General features: G+C 43.4%; 1 long non-coding RNA gene across 1 annotated transcript; it reads right to left on the bottom strand.

Annotated features, from left to right (window-relative positions):
• Nucleotides 1-464: 464 nt before the first annotated feature.
• LOC122707046 lies at nt 465-26,409 on the bottom strand. The gene is made up of 4 exons (XR_006344558.1): nt 24,549-26,409; nt 21,627-21,721; nt 15,733-15,881; nt 465-825 (listed from the first exon to the last, which is right to left on the bottom strand). It is a non-coding gene; the product is annotated as an uncharacterized LOC122707046 (long non-coding RNA).
• Between the last annotated feature and the right edge of the window lie 259 nt (nt 26,410-26,668).

Genomic DNA, 26,668 nt, shown 5'->3' with positions numbered 1-26,668 from the left:
CCATGTTGTCATAAATAGCAGAATTTCCTTCCTTTTTATGGCTAAATAATACACCACTGTGTGTGTGTGTGTGTTCTTTATCTAGTCATCCATCTGTGGACATTTAGGTTGTACCCAGGTCTTGATTATTATAAATAATGCTGCTGCGAACAGGAAGGTACAGATCTCTCTTGGAGATAGTGATTTTATTTTCTTCAGCTATATACCCAGAAGAGGGTTGGGTACCACGGACCATATGGTAGTTCTATTTTTAATTTTCTGAGGACCCTCCATACTGTTTTCCACAGTGGTTGCACCAAGTTACCTTCCCACCAACTCTGTACAAGGGTTCTCTTTTCTCCACATCCTTGCCAGCATTTGTTCTCACTCACCTTTTTGAAAATAGCCACTGTAACGTGTGTGGGGTGATATCTCACTGTGGTTTTGGTTTGCATTTCCTTAATAATTAGTAATGTTGTACCTTTTCATGTGCTTGTTGGCAGTTTATATTGGGGTATATTTCATATTCCTTATTCACCTTTTTAAGTGTACAGTTCTATGAATTTTGGCAAAAGTATACATTTGCATAACCATTTCCTTAATCAAGATAGAGAATATTTCCTTTTTGCTCCAAAATTCACATGTGCCCCCCTGTTTGGCCAGTCCCCTTGCCTACCTTCATACCCTGGCAGTGACTGACCTGATTTATTTTCCCTGTTGTTTGGCCATTTCTAGAATGTCATATAAATGGAATCCTAGCGTATGCTGCCTTTTAAATCTGGCTTCTTTTACTGAGCATAAATCATCCATGTTGCTGCATATAAAGGAGTTTGTTGCTTTCTATTGCTGTGAAAAAAAAAAAAAGTGTTAGTCGCTCAGTCATGTCTGACTCTTTCAACCCCGTGGACTTTAGCCTGCCAGGCTCTTTTGTCCATGAAATTCCCCAGACAAGAATACTAGAGTGGGTTGCCATTCCCTTCTCCAGCGGATCTTCCTGACCCAGGGATTAAACCCAGGTTTCCTGCATTGCAGGCAGATTCTTTACCATCTGAGCCACAAGGATCATATTCTATTTTATGGATACATCAGAAGTTGTTAACTGATTCACCAGTTAACAGACATTTGGGCTGTTTTCTGTTTGGGGTGGTTATGATTCAAGCTGCTATAAACTTTCACATAAAGATTTTTGTGTGGACTTATCTTCATTTCCTTTGGATAAACACAAAGGAGCTGAATTGCTGAGTCATATGGTACCTATTTGTTTCATTTTATAAAAGACTGCCAAAACTACTTTACGAAGTGACAGTACCAATTTGCATTACCAGCAGCTTCCACCGGCAATGTATAAGAGTTCTAGTTGCTCCACATCCTCACCAGCATTTGATATTGTCAGGGTTTTCAAACTTGAGACATTTCAATCGGTGTTTAGTGGTATCTAGTTGTGGTTTGAATTTCCATTTGTTTAATTATAAGTGTGTGCTTGTTCATACGGTTCATGGGGTTCTCAAGGCAAGAATCCTGAAGGGGTTTACCATTGCCTTCTCCAGTGGAGGAAAAGTACGAACAGTGTGAAAAGGCAAAAAGATATGACGCTGAGAGATGAACTTTCCAGGTTGGTAGGTGCCCAGTATGCTCCTGGAGAAGAGTGGAGAAATAACTCCAGAAAGAAGGAAGAGATGGCACCAAAGCGAAAACAATGCCCTGTTGTGGATGTACTGCTGATAAAAGTAAGGTCTGATGCTGTAAAGAGCAATATTGCATAAGAACCTGGTATGTTAGGTCCATGAATCAAGGTAAATTAGAAGTGGTCAAACAGGAGGTGGCAAAAGTGACCATCGACATTTTAGGAATCAGGGAACTAAAATGGACTGGAATGGGCGAATTTAACTCAGATGACCATTATATCTACTACTGTGGGCAAGAATCCCTTAGAAGAAATGGAGAGGCCATCATAGTCAACAAAAGAGTCTGAAATGCAGTACTTGGATGCAATCGCAAAAACTGCAGAATGATCTCTGTTCGTTTCCAAGGCAAACCACTCAATATCACAGTAATCCGAGTCTATGCCCCAACCAGTAATGCTGAGGAAGCTGAACAGTTCTATGAAGACCTATAGTACCTTCTACAACTGACACCCAAAAAAGATGTCCTTTTCATTATAGGGGACTGGAGTGCAAAATTAGGAAATCAAGACACACCTGAAGTAACAGGCAAATTTGACCTCGGAGTACAGAATGAGGCAGGACAAAGGCTAATAGAGTTTTGCCAAGAGAATGCACTTGTCATAGCAAACACCCTCTTCCAACAACACAAGACTATACACATGGACATCACCAGATGGTCAGTATTGAAATCAGATTGATTATATTCTTTGCAGCCAAAGATGGAGAAGCTCCATACAGTCAGCAAAAACAAGACCGGGAGCTGACTGAGGCTCAGATCATGAACTCCTTATTGCCAAATCCAGACTTAAATTGAAGAAAGTAGGGAAAACCACTAGGCCATTCAGGTATGATCTAAATTAAATCCCTTACAATTATACAGTGGAAGTGACAAATAGATTCAAGGCATTAGATCTGATAGAGTGCCTGAAGAACTATGGACAGAGGTTCATGACATTGCACAGGAGGCAGTGATCAAGGCCATCCCCAAGAAAAAGAAATGCAAAAAGGCAAAATGGTTGTCTGAGGAGGCCTTACAAATAGCTGAGAAAAGAAGAGAAGCTAAAGGCAAAGGAGAAAATGAAAGAAATTCCCATCTGAATGCAGAGTTCCAAAGAATAGCAAGGAGAGATAAGAAAGCCTTCCTCTATGATCAATGCAAAAAAAAAAAAAAAAGAGGAAAACAATAGAGTGGGAAAGACTAGAGATCTCTTCAAGAAAATCAGAGATACCAAGGGAATATTTCATGCAGAGATGGACACAATAAAGGACAGAAATGGTATGGACCTAACAGAAGCAGAAGATATTAAGAACAGGTGGCAAGAATACAAAGAAGAACTGCACAAAAAAGATAGTGACCCAGACAACCACGATGTTGTGATCACTCACCTAGAGCCAGACATCCTGGAGTGTGGAGTCAAGTGAGCCTTAGGAAGCATCACCACAAACAAAGCTAGTGGAGGTGATGGAATTCCAGTTGAGCTATTTCAAATCCTAAAAGATAATGCTGTGAAAGTGCTGCACTCAATATTCCAGCAAATTTGGAAAACTCAGCAGTGGCCACAGGGCTGGAAAAGGTCAGTTTTCATTCCAATCCCAAAGAAGGGCAATGCCAAAGAATGTTCAAATTACTGCACAATTGCACTCATCTCACACACTACTAAAATAATGCTAAAAATTCTCCAAGCCAGACTTCAGCAGGAGGTGAACCATGAACTTCCAGATGTTCAAGCTGGATTTAGGAAAGGCAGAGGAACCAGAGATCAAATTGCCAACATCTGTTAGATCATTGAAAAAGCAAGAGTGTTCCAGAAAAACACCTACTTCTGGTTATTGACTATGCCAAAGACTTTGTGTGGATCACAACAAACTGTGGAAAATACTTAGAGAGATGGGAATACCAGACCACCTGACCTGCCTCCTGAGAAATCTGTATGCAGGTCAGGAAGCAGCAGTTAGAACTGGACATGGAACAACAGACCGGTTCCAAGTTGGGAAAGGAATACTTCTAGGCTGTATATTGTCACCCTGCTTATTTAACTTATATGCAGAGTACATGATGAAAAGTGCCAGGCTGGGTGAAACACAAGCTGGAATCAAGATTGCCAGGAGAAATACCAATAACTTCAGATATGCAGATAACACCACCCTTTTGGCAGAAAGTAAAGAACTAAAGAGCCTCTTGATAAAAGTGAAGAGGAGAGTGAAAAATTTGGCTTAAAACTCAACATTCAAAAAACTAAGATCATGGCATAGATGGGGAAACAATGGAAACAGTGAGAAGCTTTCTTTTCAGGGTCTCCAAAATCACTGCAGATGGTGACTGCACCCATGAAATTAAAAGACGCTTGCTCCTTGGAAGAAAAGCTATGACCAACCTAGACAGCATATTAAAAGGCAGAGACATTACTTTGCCAACAAAGGTTTGTCTAGTCAAAGCTATGGTTTTCCAGTAGTCATGTATGGATGTGAAAGTTGGACTATAAAGAAAGCTGAGCGCTGAAGAATTGATACTCTTGAACCATGGTGTTGGAGAAGACTCTTGCATGTCCCTTGGACTGCAAGGCGATCAAACCAGTCAATCCTCAAGGAAATCAGTCCTGAATATTCATTGGAAGGATTGAAGCTGAAGCTGAAACTCCAATACTTTGGCCACTTGAGGCAAAGAACTGACTCCTTGGAAAAGACCCTGATTCTGGGGAAGATTGAAGGTAGGAGGAGAAGGGGATGACAGAGGATGAGATGGCTGGATGGCATCACTGATTCGATGGACATGAGTTTGAGCAAGCTCTGGGAGTTGGTGATGGACAGGGAAGCCTGGCGTGCTGCAGTCCATGGGTCACAAAGAGTCAGACATGACTGAGTGCTGAACTGAACTGAAGTGCATGCTAAGTCACTTCAGTCATGCCCGACTCTTTGTCACCCATGGACTATGGCCCGCCAGGCTCCTATGTTCATGTGATTCTCCAGTCAAGAATACTGGAGTGGGTTGCCATGCCCTCCTCCAGGGGATATCTTTCCAACCCAGGGATCAAATCCATGTGTCTTATGTTTCCTACCTTGGCAGGCAGGTTCTTTACTGTTAGCACCACTGGGAAGCCAATTATAACTGCTGTTAAACATCTTTCAGTGTGATTATTTGTCATTCATATATTTCTTTGGTAAAGTGTTGTGTTCAAATAATTTGCTAATTTTTAAAATTGGCTTATTTTCTTATGGTGTTTTGAGAGTTTTTAAAATGTAGTCTGGTTTCTAGTCCTTTATTAGATTTATGTTCTGCAAATATTTTCTCCCAGTCTGTGACTTGTCTTTTGATTTTCTTAAGTGTCTTTCAAAAAGCAGAAGTTTTTAACTTGGATGAAGTTCATGTTATCATTTTTTCTTTACAATTCATACTTTTGCGTCCTATAAAATATTTGCCTAACCCAAAGTAGTCAAGACTTTCTTCTGTTTTCTTCTAGAAGTTTTATATTAGCTTTTACATTTAGGGCTACAACTCATGTCAAATTACTTTTTGTATATGCTATAGATTGAGGGTTTTGGGGAGGGTGTTTTTTTTTTTTTTTTGTATATAGATATCCAATAACCCTATTTGTTTAAAAGACAATTCTTTCTCCAATGAATTGCTATGGCATCTGTATAAAAAAATCAATTGATTTATGTATGGGCCTATATATGCATTCTGTTTTCTGTCCTCTTAATCTATCTATGATCCTTTCACCAATAGCACACTGTATTGATTACTATAATAAAGCTTGAAATCAGTTAGTATGAGCCCTACAGTATTATTCTTTACCAAAATTGTTTTGACCAATTTAAGTCCTTTATTTTTCCATATAAATATTAGAATCAGCTTGTCAGTTTCTCAAAGGAGCCTGCTGGGAGCTTGATTGGGATTGCACTGAATCTGGAGATCAATTTAGGGAGAACAGGCATCTTGACAATGTTGAGTCTTTTGATCCAGGAACAAAATATCTCTCATTTGTCTAAGTTTTCTTAGATTTCTCTCATCAACTTTTTATAGTTTTCAGCTTAGAAACCTTACATGTTACTTATCCCTAAGTATTCCATGGTTTTGGTGCTACTGTATTTAAAAAATTAATTTTCATTTCCCTTTGGGCCTTCCTATCATACAAAGATGCAATAAATAAATAAATAATTGATAGTATATTGACCTTGTAGCCTGCTTTCTTGCTAAACTCACTTGCTAGATCTAACAGTGTCTTTATAAATTCTTTGGGCTTTTCATGTGGGCCATACTGCCTACAGTTTTATTTCTTCTTTACCCTTAGGCCTTTTATTTCTTTTCCTGGCCTTGTTGTGCTGACTAAGATGTTGACTAGGAGTGATGAGAGCAGATATCCTTGACTTTTCCCCTAGACTTTGGGGGAAAGTGTTCAGTCTCTCACCATTAAATATAATGTTAGCTGTAGGTTTTTTGTAGATGCTTTTTGTTAAGGTGAGAAAGGTCCCATTTATTCCTAGTTCGCTGAAGTTTTTATGAAGAACAGGTGCCCAATGACCTTTTAATAAATTTCTTTTCTGCTTAAATCAGCTTGCATTGCTTTCTGCTACAAATAGGAGCCCCGACATATACTGGCCGTGAAACATTGGGCAAATTCCTTAACATCATCTGACCCAGAATTTTAATAAAATCCTGGTGATGAAAACTTAAGTCTTTTTAACTTTACCTCCTAAAGAAAATAGCCATGATAATCTTCAAGGCTATCTATTGTGTTGTAGAAAAACCTTGAGGTTAAGTTACTGTTTTTCTCTAACTCCACCCTCAATAACCTTGCTTATTATATGAAGTGATATAAATAACATATACTCATTGTAAAGAACCTGAGCAACTCATTCAAATACAGAATCAAGGTGACATGGAAGTCACCGTTCTGAGAAAACCACCATTATTCATGACACTACATAAACAAGACCAGAACATACATGCTGTTTTATCATGGGCATGGGTGTGCTCCAGACCACCAGAACCACCCTTCTCCTCTTCACCATCTCTCGTGGCACCTGGGTTGACGGGGCTCAGCTGGCCTGTTCTCGCCTTTCACAGGGCCTCTTGTCTAGCTGCAATTACACATTTGGTCACTGGAGCTGAGGCCATCTGAATGGTCCTCTGGGCTGGATGTCCACACCGGCTCACCACTGTGACCTGCAGTGGATGCGGTCTGTCAGCTAGGAGCTCAGCTGGGGCTACTGACTAGGGCACCTACACGTGGCTTCATCATGTGCCTCGGAGTTCTCAAAGCAAGAACAGGCTCCGAAAAAAGCACTCCACGAGCAGTTCCAAAACCCCAGGTTAAACCTGTAAAGCTTCTTACAGCTGAGCTACAAAGTTCCCAGGGCATCACTCTGCCATATTCTAGCACATCATTAAACACAGCCCAGATTCAAAGTGAGGAGAAATAGACCCTCTCACTCTATTTCAATGGGAGGATTAGCAAAGAATTTATGGCCACCGTTTTTAATTTACCACCTTTATTAAACAATAAATATATATTGAGCACCTACTACCAGCCAAGTGCTACAGTAAGTACTGGGGATACAGAAGGGATGAGACAAAGCTCTTGTTCTTCTGAAACTTACTTTCTAGTGTGGGGACACAGACAATAGACAAGCCATCAAATAAATAAAGCTAAACAAAAAATATTCAAATTAATTGCATCAATACAGTAAATGATAGTCCTCTTTCTCTAAAGTCTTAGGAGTTTTATCAGTCCTTTGCTTTGGACACACTTGCTGTCTCATTGTACCTCACTGCGTATACTGTTCGCTGAACCCATGGTAGGCAAGGCATGAGCTAAGAGGCTGGGAGAAAACTCAAGGAGCCATAGAAACTGCAGATGCATTTATTCTCTCCTGGCTGGCGCAACAGCAGACCTGACCGACCTGACCTGACCTGACCTGACCTGACCTGACCTGACCTAACATAACCTCCTCTCAAGGGCTTTCCAGGTGGAGTTTATATATGCTTACAAAACAAAAGTAGCCCGTGGCCAAGCAAGTACCTCGTGAGGCACAAACACAGTGCTAGTGATTCTCAGCTGTTACATCACTCATTTGTGTCCAACTCTCTGCAACCCCATGGACTGCAGCATGCCAGGCTTCCCTGTCCATCACCAACTCCTGGAGCTTTGTCAAACTCATGTCCTTTGAGTCAGTGATGCCATCCAACCATCTCATCCTCTGTCATCCCCTTCTCCTCCTGCCTTCAATATTTCCCAGCATCAGGGTCTTTTCTAACGAGTCAGTTCTTCGTATCAGGTGGCCAAAGTATTGGAGCTTCAACTTCAGCATCAGTCCTTCCAATGAATATTCAGAACTGAATATTCTCAGCTGTTACATAATCATTATTCACAAAAAACTTGAGGCGAGGGTGAGAGGGCGTGGGGCAAGAGAGCCTGACCACCCCATCTTGACTAATTTGCTCTTTCCCTGTACTTGCCTTTGTGCCTTGGGTTTCAGGTGTTACTTTTGTTTTTAATATTTATTTGTTTAACCAACTGCACCAGGTCTTAGCTGCAGCACATGAACTCTTTAGTTGCGGCATGTGGGATCTTAGTTCCCTGAGTAGGGATCAAACCCAGGCCCCCTGTGTTGGGAATGTGGAGCATTAGCCACTGGGTCACCAGGGAGGTTCTAGGTGTTACTGTTACAGTGAAGGGTTTCCATCTTAACCATCTCTGAGGGATGTGTGTGGAGCAACATTCAAAAGTGACTATGCAGCAGGTGGTTAAAAATGTGGGGGCTTTGGAGCTGGGTGTTGTGGGTTCAGCTCTCACCTCTACCAACTTTCTCACTGTGTGTCCTCAGCAAATAACTGAATTTCTCTGTCCTCTGTCATGTACATCACTAAACTGAGGAAACAGGGGCAGGAATGGAGCCTACTTCCTAGAGTTGCTGTAAGGACTAACACTTGAGAGCCTCGCAAAACAGTGGCACATAGTAGGTGCTTTATCAGCATATGTTGCACGAACGGACATCTCAGGCCTCTGAGGCTGCTCTTCTGCTGCAGCTGGTTCAGCCGCTCGCCCACCTGCAGAGGCCCAGGCTCCACGGTGTTTGTTCACACACAGTAGTGGTGGTGAGAGGTCCTGGCGCTTCAGGACACCCAAGCAGACGCTCCCCTCAGGGGCAGCTCTCTCACTCCTTAGCTCAGTGCTGGGAAGGCCTCTGAGTATGCACTTAGCCCTCTTCGTCCTCCATGGCCACTGTGTGGCCTGTGACAGGCCCCTACTACACTCATGGGCCTCAGCGTCCCAGCCTGTGAACCGAGGTACCAGCACCCCCTGCCTTCCAGGACTCATGACATGCTGTGTTCCTGAAGCCGGCCACTCCGTGGTTAAGCCGGGTGGCTTACCTCGTGTGCTTTCCAGCCTGGGCTAAGTAGGCTAACGCCAGCCTGGGAAGATTATCTGGGGGGAATTAGAGCAGGAGAGAGCAGGATTAGGACACACTTCTGACCAATGGCTCATCTTTCGCCGCCATCTGCAATGGGCTGGTGCCACCTTTAGCTGAGAGCCGGCACTGATGGGCGAAGGGTCTCCTATGAGCTGGAGAAGCAGCTTGGGGAAGCACCTCAGCCTTTGGGGGTGATGCCCTCCTCTCACTCCCCCTCACAGGGGACCCGCCGCACCAGTTCTGCAGCGGGTGGCTGGGAACAAGGACACTGAGTAGATGCCTGTCCTGTCACTCAGCGTGTGACCCAGGTGAGCCAGCTTGCCTTTCTGGGCCTCTGTTTCCTCAACTGTAAGATGAGAGTGGGCTTCCCCGGGGGCTCAGCGGTAAAGAATCTGCCTGCGATGCAGGAGATGCAGGTTCGATCCCTGGGTCAGGAAGATCCCCTAGAGGAGGGCATCGCAATCCACTCCACTGTTCGTGCCTGGACGAGGAGCCTGGTGGGCTACAGTTCACGGGGTCACACAGAGTCACCCACCACTGAAGCGTCTGAGCCCACGTGCACACCAGATGAGGGTGAGGCGCCTACAGCCACTCAGCTGTCCTTATCCTCAGCCGCCGCCTGCCCATCCTCTGCAGAACTGATACAGGTGGTCTCCACCTGCCTCTAATGTTTGAGAAACCATTCAGATTGGAAGAGAGGAGGTTTGAGGAGCAAAAATCAACTAGGGGCTCCCAGTGGGTTGGAAGGCAACAACAGCAGAGAAGGGGAAACTGACACGGACAGGGAGACAGAATTCAATGTGGAATGAATGAGTAAGGGATGAATGAATGAAGCAGTAAATGTGATTAATATATAGGACAACTGTAAGGGCAACTGTTTGCTCCGAAGGATGTGGAAATGATATGACTCAATTTGCTTCTGCAGGCCAATTATCCCCATAAAATAAATACAATCAGAACTATTCACATACTAAATATGAACAGCAGCCTTTAGTGAGCAATTACCAGACATTGCTCTCTCTGTGTTACAACTATAACCTCATTTAATCCTCCCACCAATACAAAGTAGATAATATCATAACTCCACAATTTACAGCTGGGGAAACTGAGGCACAGAAATGTCCAAGGCTAGCCCAGATGTCTTGCTTCAGAGCGCATGGGCTAACATTCCCCAGGTTCACCTCGTAGCAGCCAGAAGGGCTCTTAGGTCAGAGCAAGCCTTGGCCACACACCCCTGAGCTATGTACTGTTTACCTGAGACCCACCCCAGTCACCCCTTCTGGGGCAAGAGTTCTCCACACTGAGTGGGACAGAAGGGCTAAGCTTTGGACTCCCCAGCTTGTCCAGTTAGAAACCCTTGGGTTCCCCCGTGTCCCGCACCGGCTCTGCCAGGCACCAGGTTCATAATCCAACTGCTCGCTGCCTGGAACCCAGGCCACGGTGCTCCCTCCCAGTCACCAACGGATCAGGGCTGTGGGGTAGGGCGGCCTCCCCCTCCCTTCCCCGACCCTTCCTGGCCTGGGCCACACGCAGGCCTGGACTTACACAAGGATCCTTACGCCACCTCCTGCAGAACATTTCCTCAAGATGAAGACCCAGGAACAGGTTCCAGACTTCCTACCAGATGATGGCATTGACCCCAAATCCGGTACAATGTAGGGGCCTAGAAGTTTGGGAAAGAGTTTGTGGGGAGCTCGGGTTCTCAGGCTAGTTTCACTGCTTAAAACTGACCTCAAGCAGGGTATGGAGAAAAGGGAACCCTCTTACACTGTTGGTGGGAATGCAAACTAGTACAGCCGCTATGGAGAACAGTGTGGAGATTTCTTAAAAAACTGGAATTAGAACTGCCATATGACCCAGCAATCCCACTCCTCGGCATACACACTGAGGAAACCAGATCTGAAAGAGACACGTGCACCCCAATGTTCATCGCAGCACTGTTTATAATAGCCAGGACATGGAAGCAACCTAGATGCCCATCAGCAGATGAATGGATAAGGAAGCTGTGGTACATATACACCATGGAATATTACTTAGCCATTAAAAAGAATTCTTTTGAATCAGTTCTAATGAGACGGATGAAACTGGAGCCCATTATACAGAGTGAAGTAAGCCAGAAAGATAAAGACCAATACAGTATACTAACACATATATATGGAATTTAGAAAGATGGTAACAATAACCCTATATGCAAAACAGAAAAAGAGACACAGATGTACAGAACAGACTTTTGGACTCTGTGGGAGAAGGCGAGGGTGGGATGTTTCGAGAGAACAGCATCGAAACATGTATATTATCTAGGGTGAAACAGATCACCAGCCCAGGCTGGATGCATGCGACAAGTGCTCGGGCCTGGTGCACTGGGAAGACCCAGAGGAATCAGGTGGAGAGGGAGGTGGGAGGGGGGATCGGGATGGGGAATACATGTAAATCCATGGCTGATTCATGTCAATGTATGACAAAAACCACTACAATAATGTAAAGTAATTAGCCTCCAACTAATAAAAATAAATGAAAAAATAAAAAATAAAAACATTACAGATCCCCACCAAAAAAAAAAAAAATTGACCTCAAGCAGATCACGGCCTTTACTGGTTCCCTCCTGGTTGGCAGCAGAGGGCTGGAATATCAGATTAATTCTTTTTCAGTCACAGACATGTGACTTCCAGCCCACACAATGGGCCACGGAGGTAAATACACCATTTTTCGTCAACTCTAAGCCACACCGTTATCTTATAAACCACTGAGAGAAAGGGAAAATGCTACTAAGGAAAATTTGGGGGGCTGCCCCACATCTTAGTCGCAGCATGCAAGACCTTCAGCTGTGGCATGACAACTCTTAGTTGCAGCTATGTGGGATCTAGTTCCCTAACCAGGGATCAAACCAGGCCCCCTGCATTGAGAGCAAAGAGCCTTTGCCACTGGACCACCAGGGAAGTCCCCCTAGTAGGGAAATTTTGACATGCAAACAATTTTAAGACTCCTCCCAATATCAGAGGTATTAAAATGTGGAATTAAAATAGGGCTTCCAGGTGGTTCATTACAGAATCCGCTTGTAATGCAGGAGATGCAGCAGGCAGCTGCAGGAGGCAGTTCGATCCCTGGGTCAGGAAGATGCCCTGGAGGAGGGCATGGCAACCCACTCCAGTATTCTTGCCTGGAGAATCCCATGAATGGAGGGGCCTGGTGGGTTACAGTCCATAGGGTCTCAAATAGTCAGACACAACTGAAGTGACTTAGCACACACAAAATGTGGGAAAACGTGCTTCTTGGAATCGATGAAATATGATATAATCCTCATTTAATAGATTAAAAAATCAGGACCTTGGTTGGTTATGCATTCAAGGTCACATGGAAAATGAGGACGTGTGGTTTTCAAGACCTGTTCTGACAACAGATCCTACTTGTTTCCGATCCACTACGTGACCCACCTCCCCGAGAGGTCGTGGAAGGAGAGAAAGTGAGAGGACCAGCCCTGCGGAGAGAGACGCACATGGATCAGCGTCAGATTGCTTATGGGATCGAACTTAGCCTCATGCCCCTTAGGGATGCTCTCACTGCAGTGAACGCAGGAGGTCACGGGAAGGTCTGTCCCTGTGCAGAGCGCAGGGCAGGGCAGGGACACTGAAAGGGCCAGGTAAGCCCCAGCGAGGGGAGCGAAGAACGAGGGTGGAGACCCCCGAATTTCAGCCCTCCTGCTCATCACCTGGGTGGTCGCTGCCCTGAACCCATTAACAGAAGAGGAAACCATTTCTGAGGCAGATTGTCAACAAAATAGGTGTTGAGTAACAATCGCACTTTGAAAATTGTGAAGCACTCTATGAATTGAATTTCCTAATACTACAAGTTAAAATACATACACCCAGGCTGCTGGGCAGTCTCATCTCAGCGTCCTACCTTCAAAAGAAACCTCAGTAGGAACTGGAAAGCAATTTAAATCTTCATTTATGCTAGTCCCTGGTAAAATTCTGAAAAGAGATTCAATTGTCTCTCTTGCTTATTCTGTGTGATACAATGTGAATCTCTTATAGCATCACCTTAGTAGCTGCCTGGAAACGGAATTCAGGCTTCAAATTCAGTCTGTCTTCCTCCCTCCCTTTTTCCTCTTTGTGAATTCCCAAAACAAAGGGGATGGAGAGAGGCGTGGGGAGAAGGGGACAGAGAGAGAGAAATCCTAGCCCACAATGGCCTTTCTCTTTTCTTCAATTCCTCCTATTTCAGTGGTGGTGGTTTAGTCGCTAAGTCGTGTCCGACTCTTGCGACCCCATGGACTATACCCTGCCAGGCTCCTCTGTCCATGGGATTCTCCAGGCAAGAATACTGGAGTGCCATTTCCTTCTCCAGGGGATCTTTCTGACCCAGGAATTGAACCCAGGTCTCCTGCATTGCGAAGAGATTCTTTACCAACTGAGCTACAAGGGAAGCCCCATATTTCAGTATCTACCCCTTTTCTCTTGTATGCCTGTTTGGAAATAACTCAGTCTACATTTTCTTTGCCCTTCAAAATTCTGCACCCCATCGTCATTAGCACACCAACTCCCCCAGACCCGGAAGCTGCCCATATAGCGAAGGATGGGTTCCTCTTGTGGGTGAGTGTATAAGGAGCATGGTAATATTTTTTCTAGCATATAAATAACCATCAATGACCTCTTTGGAGCTTCCATCGTGGCTCAGCGGTACAGAATCCACCTGCAATGCAGGAGCCTCAGGAGACATGGGTTCGATCCCTGATCCCTGGGTTAGGAACATCTGCTGGAGGAGGACATGACAACCCACTCCAGTATTCTTGCCTGGGAGAATCCCATGGACAGAGGAGCCTGGTGGGCTACAGTCCATGGGGTCACAAAGAGTTAGACACGACTGCAGTGACGTGTGACCTCTTCACCTATCACATAGCAGCTATTGGATTCATGATTGGCAAGTAAATATAATGCAAAGGATAAGTTCTCCTGATGACTAAATATTACTATATACACACAAATATATGTCAAGATTCCCCCTCCCCTCAAAATTATCCCTCAAAAAAAGGAATTGCCTTAGGTCCTTACAAAATCTAGCATGTTACAGGAAGCTCTCTTCTTTAAAACATTAAAATACTGTTTTGAGAAGACATATTCGTCTGGAAAAATAAAAAATCAGTCAAAGCTAATTAGGGATGCTTCTAAAGATCCTGATAGAAACACCTTCTAATCACCTGATAGAAACAATAAAAAAGGAGACAGACACTTAACACAGATTTGTACGGGGAAGGGCCTTACAGTTATGTGAAATGTGGTTCTTAAAAAAGCTTTTTAAAAACTGCTAAAGAGTAATGCATTTAGCAGGGCTGGGCACCAGCCAGGTCCCTCCCAGTGTCAGGCATCCTGGATGCTCTCTGCATTCCTCTTGGGTTTTCACACCTAACTCAACATCGTGCTGGGGGAATGAGCTCACCCAGAGAGCCTCCCCTGAGGTCTTTTTTTAAAGATATTTTTGATGCGGACCATTTTTAAAGTCTATATTGAATGTATTATTTATTCAGTTTTATGTTTTGGTTTTTTGACCACTAGGCATGTAGGATCTTAGCTCTCTGACCAGGGATGGAACCTGCACCCTCGGCATTAGAAGGTGAAGTCTTAACCACTGGTCTGCTAGAGAAGTCCCATCCGCTGACGTCTGGCAGTCTCTGCACTCCCTCTCTGGGGGGGTGGGGGTGGACAGAACAACAGCTTTGAGATGTCCACCTCCTAATCCCCAGAATCTATAAATATGGTACCTGACGTGGCAAAAGGGTCATTGCAGGTGTGATGAAGGGTTCTGAGATGGGGAGATTTTCCAAGTGGACCCAATGTCATCATAAGGGGTCTTATAAGGGAGAGGCAGGAAGAGAAGAAGCAATAGCAAAACTGAGGTTGGTGTGATGCAACGTAGCTGTAGACCATGGGCCCAGAATGCAGCAACCTCTAGAAGCCGGGAAAGACAAGGAAACAGACTTCCCCCCTCAAGCCTCTAGAAGGAATACAGCCCTGCCAGCTCCTTGACAGTGAGAGAGACCCTGTCAGATTTTGACCTCTAGAACACTAAAATAATAAACTTGTTATTTGAAGGGGGGAAAAGGCAATGCATTTAGTACTTATGATGCAGAGGTTATGAATATGTGTCCATAGGAGGAATTGTCTCCTGTGTTTCCAATGACAGCATCACATATAGTTTCAAAAAAGGTTGCATCTCTACTGACATGGGCTGAGGTGGTAAACTGTCAGAGGACTCAAATGAATGAGGACAGAGATCCAGATGCCAACCAACCTCCAGCAGAGCTTGGATGAAATTGCTCCACGAAACATGAGAGTGGAAAAGAGCCAATTTCTAAATTAATACATCCTTTTATATAATGAGTGACTTTTAGATAGGAGGTTACATTAAAATGTTGAATCTTATACTCAACTATTTTATTTCTTTCTCTAAAAGTTTACATATTCAAGTTGGTCAAAAAGATTGGCCTTTGTTCATTTCTTTGGTTGGTTGGTTGACTGGTTTTCTTTGAAGATGTTTTAAATATTTTCACTAGGAAAATGGGAAATTGCTTTCTATTTAGAGTTGCATATGTGAATTGGGCATATATGGGCATAATAAGGAACAGAATGAATGAGCCTAGAGACTCTATTTTAGTGTGAAGGGAACTAAAACCTGCACTTACCTGCAGTTTCAGGATAACGGCTCCATATTTGTGACTTGAAGAGCAGTCGTTGAAACATTTGAGACACCGAAGGGCCAGGTGAGCCTCTTACCATTGTCAGTGGAAGCATGAGGCTGGGAATTCCTTCTATTTGCAAGACCTACAGAAGACTTTATTGGAGGGGGAGGGAAAGGTAAATTCAACTAGTGTTCTCTTTTCATCAGGTCTTTTTTTGTTTTTAATAAGAATGTTGTTATTGCTTAATACTTGGAAGAGTTCTAGGTATTTGCAGGTATTAGTAACCAAGACCCTTTTTAAAAATTTTATTGGAATAGAGTTGATTTACAACGTTGCGTTAGTTTCAGGTGTAGAGCAAAGTGAATCAGTTATACACAACGTATATCTACTCTTTTTTAAGATTCTTTTCCCATATAGGCCATTACAGAGTACTGAGTAGGGTTCCTTGGGCTATACAGTAGGTCCTTATTAATTCTCTATTTTATGTACAGTAGTATGTATGCTTCAATCCCAATCTTCCAATTTATCCCTCCCCTACCTATACCTTGGTAACAATGGTTTGTCTTCTGTATCTGTAACTCCATTTCTGTTTTGCAGATGAGGTCACTTGTACTTGTATTTTAGATTTCACACATAAGCAGCATCTCTGATATTTGTCTTTCTCTGTCTGACTTACTTCACTCAGTCTGACAGTCTCTAGGTCCATCCATGTTGCTGTAGGTGGCATTATTTCACTCTTTTCTACGGCTGAGTAATAACTCCATTGTGTATATATGCTCTATCTTCTTTATCCATTCATCTGCTGATGGATATTTAGGTTGCGTCCACGTCTTGGCTATCATAAACAGTGCTGCAGTGAACATCAGGGTGCATGTATCTTTTCAGATATTAGGAGTAGGATTGTTGGATTGCTGGTTTGGTTTAGTTGCTGAGTCATGTTCAACTCATGCAACTCCATGGACTGTAGCCCGCAGGTTCCTCTGTCCAGGGGATTTCCCAAGCAAGAATACTGGAGTGGGTTGCATTTCCTTCTTCAGGGGATCTTTCCAACCCAGGGATCAAAACTGGGTCTCCTACATTGCATGTGGTCTCCTGCATTGCAGGCAGATTCTTTACCGAATGAGCCACCAGAGAAACCAGGATTGTTGGATCATATGGGAGCTCTATTTTTTGTTTTCTAGGGAACTGCCATACTGTTGTCCATGATGGCTGTACCAGTGTACGTTCCCACCAACAATGTAGCAGGGTTCCCTCATCAGAGATTGATTCTAAAAAGAAAATGTCCCAGCTGTGACATGAAAGCCCTGGCTTTCCCAGAGTTCCTCAGAGAAGAGTGGGACAGAGCAGAAAGTAGAGAGGAATGACCCCCTCCAGTGGAGGCCTGAGTTCCCCATTTGCCTTCAAAGATGTAACTAATGACCATTTACCCCTTTCGGTTCAATGTCTAAAGAATTTTTCAGATCAAGCATTAGCAAATTCTAATCCAAGCTACCCCTTACCTCTTTCCAGCAATTCATCATTTTTTCCTTATCATTAAGGAACTTTTAGAAATCTAAACCCAACTTGCTTTCCTCTCCACAGGGACTGGTTAGTGCTTCTCTGGATGACAAGAAGCAAAAAAGAAAAAAAAATTTGAAGGGAATTTGTGGCCCTGTTTTGAAAAACTAAAATAAGAAAAATTAAGGAAAATCTCAGACTTAGCAACATTTCCACTCAGAATTCCCTAAAGAATCTTGATTCAAGGGAAGAGTTGACTAAAAATTATTTAGAGGCACAGTTGTGTAGTGTTGTGATTTTCTTTGATCCCCCAGCCCCTTCGAGGTAAGCAGGGCAAGTATTATCTCCAGTTTGGAGATCAGAGAAGATTTAGGTTTAGAGAAAAATGAGAACTAACAAGTATTCGTGCAGTTCTCACAGTCGTTTGGTCCTATGGGGTGTGCCCTCTTTAATCAAAACCCTTCTCATGCAAGTTTCAGAAAATCCAGCTCAAACCAGTTTAAACAAATGAACAAAACCAAAAAAGGGAATTCATTGCTTCATATAAGAAGTTCAAGGGGTGAATTCATCTCTCTCCCTCCCTACCCGCACTTGAACCTGCTCAGACCCTGTGGTCTCTTTCCTCCATGTCCTCTGTCTGCCTTTTGTCTGTGGAAAAACTTTAGGCAAACAATAAGTTTAATCAGAGAAGTGAGAAAATGCAGAAATAAAGGAAAACAGTCAAATAAGCCGAAGTATAATGATGATAGTTTAGTCATTAAAGCAAAGTAAGTCTAGGACATTCAGTTCCTCCTCAAAGGCTATAGATGATATTCTGAGCCACATCCTGTGAGCTGTCTTATAGATACTGAAACCCCCACCAGTGGAAGAAATTAGCTACATGATGCCCAGACTATAGCCACGACATGTTCTATTGCTAAGTTGTGTCCAACTCTTTGAGCACGCCAGGCCTCCCTATCCTTCACTAATATCCATGACATAAGCTGTCACAATTCTAAGAACCGGCCTCGAAGCAACTGGAACAAACCAACCCTGGAACTAAAGGTTAACTCTACTTAAAACAATCAAGATAATGCTGACTAGCCCACCACGTAACTAATTTCAAGATGACCGTCAGAGCTGAATGTGTTCTTTCTGCATATAGCCTCCTCCCTCGGTCTATATAAAAGCTCTTGCCCACCAATTGTCAGTGGCGGGGAGTTGGCCTTTGGACAGGACACACACACACACACCAGGTTACTGGCCTCTGAAATAAAGCAAATTTTTCTTTCCACCAACCTTGCCTCTTTGTTGGCTTTAGAGCGGCCAGAAGCCAGACTCCATTTTTTGTTTCTCTCTCTCTCTCTCTCCAACCCCCTCACTCCTTCTGTTTCCAACTTTATCATTCTTTTGTTATTGGCTTCATTTGCAGGCAGGCTGTTCCCCAAGGAGCAGAGAAGACCACCCCCAGGGTCAAATGTTGCCAGTTTAGCAGTCCACTGGAAAGCAAGGTCCTTTCCCATCACTGTTTCAATAAAAGTCTGGTGCTGGACCTCTTCCGCTTGGCCAAGTCCCATTTCTAACCCTGAACCAATCACTGGGGCTCTGCCTTGCACCAGTTGCTCCTGGGGTGTGCTCATCCCCCTTCCAGTCACATGACAGGAGCCAAGGGGAGGATAAGTCTCTTACAGGCTAACCAGGTGCTGTAACCAGCAGGAGGCAGGATGGTTGCTGGGTAGACAAGAGCCTACAGAAGTCTATTCCATTCGCCAGTCTCATCATTTGGTTGAGAAAACTCAAGTACAGAGGCATTGTTCTGACTTGTAGCCGGATCCCAGACTCCAGATGCCACGACCTCTTTGCACATTGGTGGAGACAAATCCATCAACATGCCTTAAGTGGGTGAACTGATACTGGAGCCATCTGCTGTTTGGCTCAAAGCTCATGTTCACTGCCAGAAATACGAGCTTATATCCATCCTACTATGCTTCACGTTGCTAGCTCATCTTCTACCACCGCAGTAAAGCAACCAGTCATTTAGAGAGAATATATTCTCAGGCCCAGACTAAGTTAATGGTCAAGCTTCTTCATGCTCTTCCCTTAGATCTGCTAGGTGACAACAGGAAAGCCAGCCAGGCCCCAGCCTCCATTTCATCCTGAAGTTGGCCCTGCTCCCCAGCTAGTAGGAGGAGCTCAGTGTTTATCCTGTCCTCCTGCTTATCTCCTTGTCTCCATCACTCTGCTCGTGGGTGTCTAATCAATAAGTGTGTGTGCTAAGTTGCTTCAGTCACGACTCTTTGTGACCCTATGGATTGTAACCCACCAGGCAAGGGATTCTCCAGGTAAGAATACTGGAGTAGGTTGCTTTGCCCTCCTCCTGGGGATCTTCCTGACCCAGGGATCGAACCAGTATCTCTGATGTCTCTTGCATCAGCATGCAGGTGAGTTCTTTACCACTAGTGCCACCTGGGGAGCCCAGATCTATTCAATACATCTCTGATCTATTTAAGGGACTGTTGTGCATGTGGTCTTAAACATATAACCATTTAATGAGTGCCAGAGAATTGATGCTTTCAAATTGTGGTGCTGGAGAAGACTCTTGAGAGTCCCTTGGGCTGCAAGATCAAACCAGTCAATCCTAAAGGAAATCAACCCTGAATATTCATTGGAAGGACTGATGCTGAAGGTGAAGCTCCAAAACTTTGGTTCACCTAATGGGAAGAGCCAACTGTTGGCAAAAGACCCTGATGCTGGGAAAGACAGAAGGCAAAAGGAGAAGGGGGCAGCAGAGGATGACCTGATTGGATGGCATTACCGACCCAATGGACATGAATTTGGGCCAACTCCAGGAGACAGTGGAGGACAGGGAAGCCTGGTGTGCTGCAGTCCATGGGGTCACAAAGAGTTGGACACGACTTAGCAATGGAACAACAGCAATTTAATGCCAGTGATGGCACCTTATTTCTTTTTTCCCCTTGAGTGACTAGTTCAGCACCCTGCATGTGGTTGGCTTTTGATAAGTGATTCTGACTTGCACTAGCCCTATTTTGGGGGTATCTTAAGGATGAACAGTCAATAGACTAAGAGAAGAAGTAATGGTAGGCATTACTCATTTCTCTAAATTTTCTGACCACAGATTTTTCCAGAAGCCACAGATTGCTCCAGAGTGGATGGGAACAATTTCATAAGCATTATATGGGGTATGAATTGCTCTTAGGGTTATTTTTCTAATCAAAGCATCTTTCAGTTGCATTATAGTGTATTTTTTAGAAAATAATTTCTCCAAATCATGTCCTTTCTTAGTCTAATTCCTCCCAATAAAAAGCCCCTCTTTCATATTTCTTTCCATTCTTTGAGGTCCTCATTTTTTTCTATAGATAGATACAGATGAATTAAATATATTTCATTTCCCTCAAATTTTAATGTGTCTCCTTTAGATTCTATCCCCTAGTTCAGGCTGAGAATAGGAAGTTAGAATATCCAGAGCATTAAAGATTTATCACCTCCATCGTTCTTTATGGGACTTCTCTTATTTCTAAGGAATATCTCATTTGCTTAGGTTATTTTGCAAACGAAAAAGGAATTAATGTTTTCTGAAGCTCTGCATGAGTTTTCAAAAATCTGTTGGATGGTGAGTTTTTAATAACTCCAACTAATTACCCTTTTTAAGATTAGATGTTAGGTAGAAGTTTTTAGGTTTCCCTCCATTGAAAACTACTAATAAAACCAATTTATTATGAACAAAATGTGGTTTCAATATGAACATACCTCCAGGGGACAGCCATTTGTACAAGATTTTCTGCAATTCAGATTTGAGGAGATCTACAGTAAATCCTTTCAACAAAGGGATGTCGGTTGGAAGTACTAAAATTACATGAGCAGTTTTCCCCTTTGCTGAGAGCAATGGGCTGAATTAATGTGATATTTGTTTTCTACCCACTGGGTTCTAATGTTAATGAGAATGAGTGGGGGATGGGGGGCCGGTGGAAGATGAGAGCTACAGGGATCAGAAAGGCTTCGTTTGCTTTTATTACCTCTTCCCCACAGTGCCCTGGATCTAAAAAAAAAAAAAAACCAGAATGTCACACCCTAAGCACCATACTATGCTTACTTGAGTGGTAAAACCATCATGTAGGCAGGGTCATGTAAATTATCCTGACTAATCCCACCCCAGGTCCATTTTACAGATAAGTAAACTGAGGATCACAGAGGACCAGAGCCTTGGTCAGGGTCCCCGAGAAAGTGACAATATCCATCTTTCCACATCTCTAGTCAGTGTTCTTCCTGTGCTGAGACTCGTTGGTCCTCACTCATCATGCTTTGTCATCCATTTTGGGTGGTCAAGCTGAGGACAAGACCCAAAATACTCAGACCAAACCAAATGTACCTGTTCTCAAACATGAGCCTGAAACCACACTTACCATCAGAACTAGTCCAGACTGTAGCATCGTTCAAGGGCAATGACTCATATGGTGGAAATGAGGTGGGCCTCGATGGATGGACAGGGGTCCGTGCACTGCAAAAGGAGACAAAGGAAGGGCAATGAAAGCCAAGGGCAGTGATGTTTCAGGAGAAACGCTTGCATGCAGCCTTTCTCCTTCCTGCTCTTTCCTTCTCCTCCCCTCTCCCCGCTCACCTCCCCTACTGCCTCTGCAGCTCCTGTGTATAGCGCACAGAGGATTGCTGAGGAAAGGGGAGGTGGGGATTTTCCTGTGACATCTACAAAACTGTCCTTTCAGACTGAGTACTCACTGAGGCAAAGGAAACAAATTAGTGAAATTATAAGCTGAGAACTGGGAAATTTTTCATCTTCAGTGCAGACCGGGGATAAAATCTTCCCTCAGCCATCTGCATATATGGTTTCACAAAAATGTAGTCATATATTATTCTGAAACTTATTTTTGTCATTTTAATTAATGTGAACATCTTTCCAGATCAGTAGGTAATGTCAATGTTGTTGTTCAGTCGCTAAGTCATGTCTGACTCTTTTCGACTCCATGGACTGCAGCATGCCAGGCTACTGTGTCCTTCACTATCTCCCGGAGTTTGCTCAAATTCATGTCCATTGAGTCCAACCATCTCATCCTCTGTCGCCCCTTTCTTCTCCTGCTCCTTCACTGATACATTGATATCAATGTATCAATCAAAATTATTTTTTAAATGGCGCTAAACATTCCCTGGTGGCTAAATGGTAAAGAATCCGCCTGCAATGTGGGAGACCTGGGTTTGATCCCTGGGTTGGGAAGATCCCCTGGAGAAGGGAACAGCTACCCACTCCAGTATTCTGGCCTGGAGAATTCCATGGACAGAGTCTGGCAGGCTACACTCCGTGGGGTTGCAAAGAATGGGACACAACTGAGACACACACACACACACCATTCCACAAGCTCCCCACTGGCTCTCTCAGCAGCCTGGAGATTTGGGAGCACACACACACACACACAGTGTTGGGAGCACACACACACACACACACACACACACACACACACACACACACACACACACACACACACACCATTCCACAAGCTTCCCTGGAGATTTTGGGAGGACACACACACACCATTCCACAAGCTCCCCACTGGCTCTCTCAGCAGCCTGGAGATTTGGGAGCACACACACACACACACACACACACACCATTCCACAAGCTTCCCTGGAGATTTTGGGAGGACACACACACACACACACACACACCCCATTCCACAAGCTTCCCTGGTGGTTCAGTGGTAAAGAACCTGCCTGCTAATGCAGGAGAGTCGGGTTTGATCCCTGGGTCAGGAAAGATCCTATGGAGCATGAAATGGCAACCCACTCCAGTATTATTGCCTGGAAAATCCCAGACAGAGGAACCTAACCAGCTACAGTCCATGGGGTTGCAAAAGAGTCAGACACAACTTGGCAACTAAGCAACAGCAAAAAAAAATATGCCATGGTGTGAGGACTTTCCTGGTGGTCCAGTGGTTAAGAAGGGGACGTGGGTTCGATTCCTGGTTGGGAACTAAGATTCCACAGGCCACAGGGCAGCTGAGCTCTTGCGCTGCAGCGGCTGAGCCTGTAGGTCCTGGAGCCGGTGCCACAACTAGAGAGTCTCTGAGCCACAACAAAAGATCCGGCATGACACAGCTAAGACCCCGTGTACTGAAACTAAGACTCAGTGCAGCCAAATAAATTTTTTAAAAAATTTCAGTGTGGATACATGGGAATCAACTCAATCTCTCCCTTTTCATGGATGTTCAGTGTTAATCAGATTTGCTATTGCAAAACACAAAGAATGCAGTGATAGAGCGCTTAGGCTTGTGCCTGCGGTAGAGACACACCAAACGTCAGGCTCCCTGGATTCCTTGGCTGTTGGCGACTTCGCAACCGGAAATGGAATTAGAATGGGAGTCCAAGTTAACTACTCTAAAACCCACTCATCACTTTGTATAACTTTGCTTGCTGAGTTTGTGGGTATGTCTTCCTTTTGAATTTGCATTTTACACTAGTCCTTCCCCTAATTTATTTCAAAGGACATCTCAAAATGTTAAAGGGGTCGGGAACCACTCTAACAGCGGCAGAAAAATGCTTCAAAAGTGCTGTGGAAATACTTAGAACACGGGGACCATCACGTGATCACGGATTAAATGTCAGGTTTAAGATGACCGCTGCTTCTATTGTGAAACAGTGGTGAGGAAAGACAGTTGAAGTCCTGGGAATAAATGGATCCTTAAGTTTCAACCCAAGGGACAGAGAAACATGGAGGTTTCTTTCTCTGAAAGACAAGACATACCCTTGCCTTGTTTCATTAGTATCTTCACATCCCTTCAGTCCGTTACTACTCTTTCCTTCTTCTTTCACAAATACCTGTTTTTTGCCACGTTGGGATAGGTCTACAATTGTAAGTCAACCTTTTGAAGCTCTAATCCTAAGTGTGGACTTTGGAATACTTAGAAAATATAGATCCATATCCTGGCTGCAGTTGTTTACTAGTGATTGACACCCGGGAAATTCTTACCCTGAGTCTTCACTTTATCATTTGCAAAGTGGGGTAACTTAGATCTGACACCGGCTGCTGCAAGAGTTAAGTAAAAGTAATGATGAGCAAGTGTGTGATACACAGTAAGAGTTAATAATAGTCCTCTTCATTCTGGGTCAGCAGCTCAATGGAAACACAGACTGTTTCTTTCCCTAGTGTATTAAACAGTGTACTATGTACTTTATTGTTATAGCTTGTAATTTATTTCTGTTGTCCATCAATTTGTAGGATTGCCAAAAGGAGTTAATCCTTTCTGAGCACTTGGGAGCTAAATACTTATATCAACCCCATTTTTCAGGAAACCAAAGTCATGAAATGAAGAACTCACCCAAGACTAAAGCACTGCTGCTTCTAGGAGTGGCTGCTAGAGGCTGATGTCTGTAGGCAAGTTTTGTACAATTGCTCATGTGCTTTTTCCCACTGTGAAACATATTTTTAATAATTATTAATTTATAATAAGGTAATGAAGAGAATAAAAGTTCTAAAAAATCTTTTAAAAAATTTGTTCTGTCTCCCCCAGCATGATCAAGGTCAAATGTGATCTATAAATTTTGAGAGAGAAACCTTTAGGGTGAAAAAAGCAGCAAGACAAGGAAAGACTGACAGATAATGACACAGAAGATGCTGGCACTGGCAGCAAATTTCTTGGAACAGTTCTGTTTGAGGGTTGGTGGTGGGTATATCACTGACGTGCTCACTTAGATGTTAAATGCTGAAGACTTATTTTGTTTCCCCAAAGAAAGAGAGCTGGATATAAAGCTACTCTTCTCCTCATTCAGATATCAGTGTCTTTAAAAAGTGATACTTAGGCTGTTTGTGATTATGTGCTAGTATGAATATCACCATGAAGCATTACTTTATGAATAAATCTGTTTGCATTTCAGATTATAGACAAAAATTGGAAACCATCCAAAAACTGGGAAGAGCTAAGTAAATAATGATACAGCCATATGATGGAATATTTGCAGCCATGAAAAGATGTTTACAAACACAGGAAATTTTTCTCTAAAGACAAATGCAAAATTGTACACATAATTACATAAACATTTTGTTGAGAAAGATGGAAAGGGGCCAAAATGATGTAAGTACTGCATTTAGTATGGGCCTTTTTCTTTACGCTTTTCTGTAATTTCCTATAACGTGCATTTATTACTTATTAGAGGAGAAAGTTTAAAAGGGGGGAGGGGGGAAATGTTTACTGAACTTTAGGCAGGATTTCAGCAGTAGAATGACATACCAGGCCTATCAGAATCTTTATAGCTCAGCTGGTAAAGAATCCGCCCACCTGGGTTTGATCCCTGCGTTGGGAAGATCCCCTGGAAAAGGGAACGGCTACCCACTCCAGTATGCTGGCCTGGAGTATTCTATGGGCTGTATAGTCCATGGAGTCGCAAAGAGTTGGACACAACTGAGCCACTTTCACTTCTTTCAAAGAGTGCTTAGTAATTAAAAAGTCCTTGAGTCTATTAGTAGCATGGCCCTTAGCCATTACTTTTTCTGGCAGCTATCTTTACACTCAGCTTACTGTCCAGTGAAATGCTTTCTTATAAACCTAGCATTCTAGGCTAGGCTTTTTCTCTCCATTATATATTTGTGCCATTGGATTGGAAAGACAGATGAAATTTCATTTGCATAGATTCTACCATAGTCCAAACTTATCAGGATGCTTTTAGGTATCAATGTTGTCTTCTCATTCAAGAGCTATTTCTTCGGGTGGCAGGTCATTTACAATTGTCTTAACCTACTACCAATATCCTCAACCAGAAAATTTATAACAATGTCATGTAAGGTAAGATGGGTATATGCATGAGTGCTTAGTCGATCAGTTGCACCTGACCCTTTGAGACCCCGCGGACTTTTTTTTGATCCGAGGCTCCTCTGCTCACGGAATTTTTCAGGCAAGAATACTGGAGTGGGTTGCCATTTCCTACTTCAGGGGATCTTCCCCACACAGGGATTGAACCGGTGCTTCTGGCATCTCCTACATTGACAGGTGGATTCTTTACCACTGTGCCACCTGGGAAGGCCATCTGGTAAGACGAGGACAGAGCCTGCCAATTCAGACCTCCATGTGTCCACCAACAGTCAGCCTTTAGAAATGACCTTGGATAAACCCAACTTGAGTAAATCCTAACCCAACCCCCATCTCCGTCTTATCCATAAAGATCTTATGGGAAAGTGTTAGATGGCTTTTTGAAATCAGTATATAAGCATTTCTAGAAAAATATGTTCCAAGATTCTCAAGAAGCCTGTGAATTTTCTCATTTTGACCAAGAGAAGACTTTTCTGTAATTCTATGGGGAATAGCATAAAGCAGCAGTTAAAGACAAAAGATTCAGTATTTAGATTAATTCATTATCACTTTGATCAAATCAGAAAATCTGCTGCATTTAAACTTCTTAGAAAATGTCTGAAGATAAAAATGTCTGTGTTCTACATTAGGTCATA

The sequence above is a fragment of the Cervus elaphus genome, chromosome 13, assembly GCF_910594005.1.
Source record: "Cervus elaphus chromosome 13, mCerEla1.1, whole genome shotgun sequence".
In the NCBI taxonomy this organism is placed as follows: Eukaryota; Metazoa; Chordata; class Mammalia; order Artiodactyla; family Cervidae; genus Cervus; species Cervus elaphus.
Note: the sequence above shows the minus strand (reverse complement) of the source record. Positions and strands in the feature narration are given on the sequence as shown.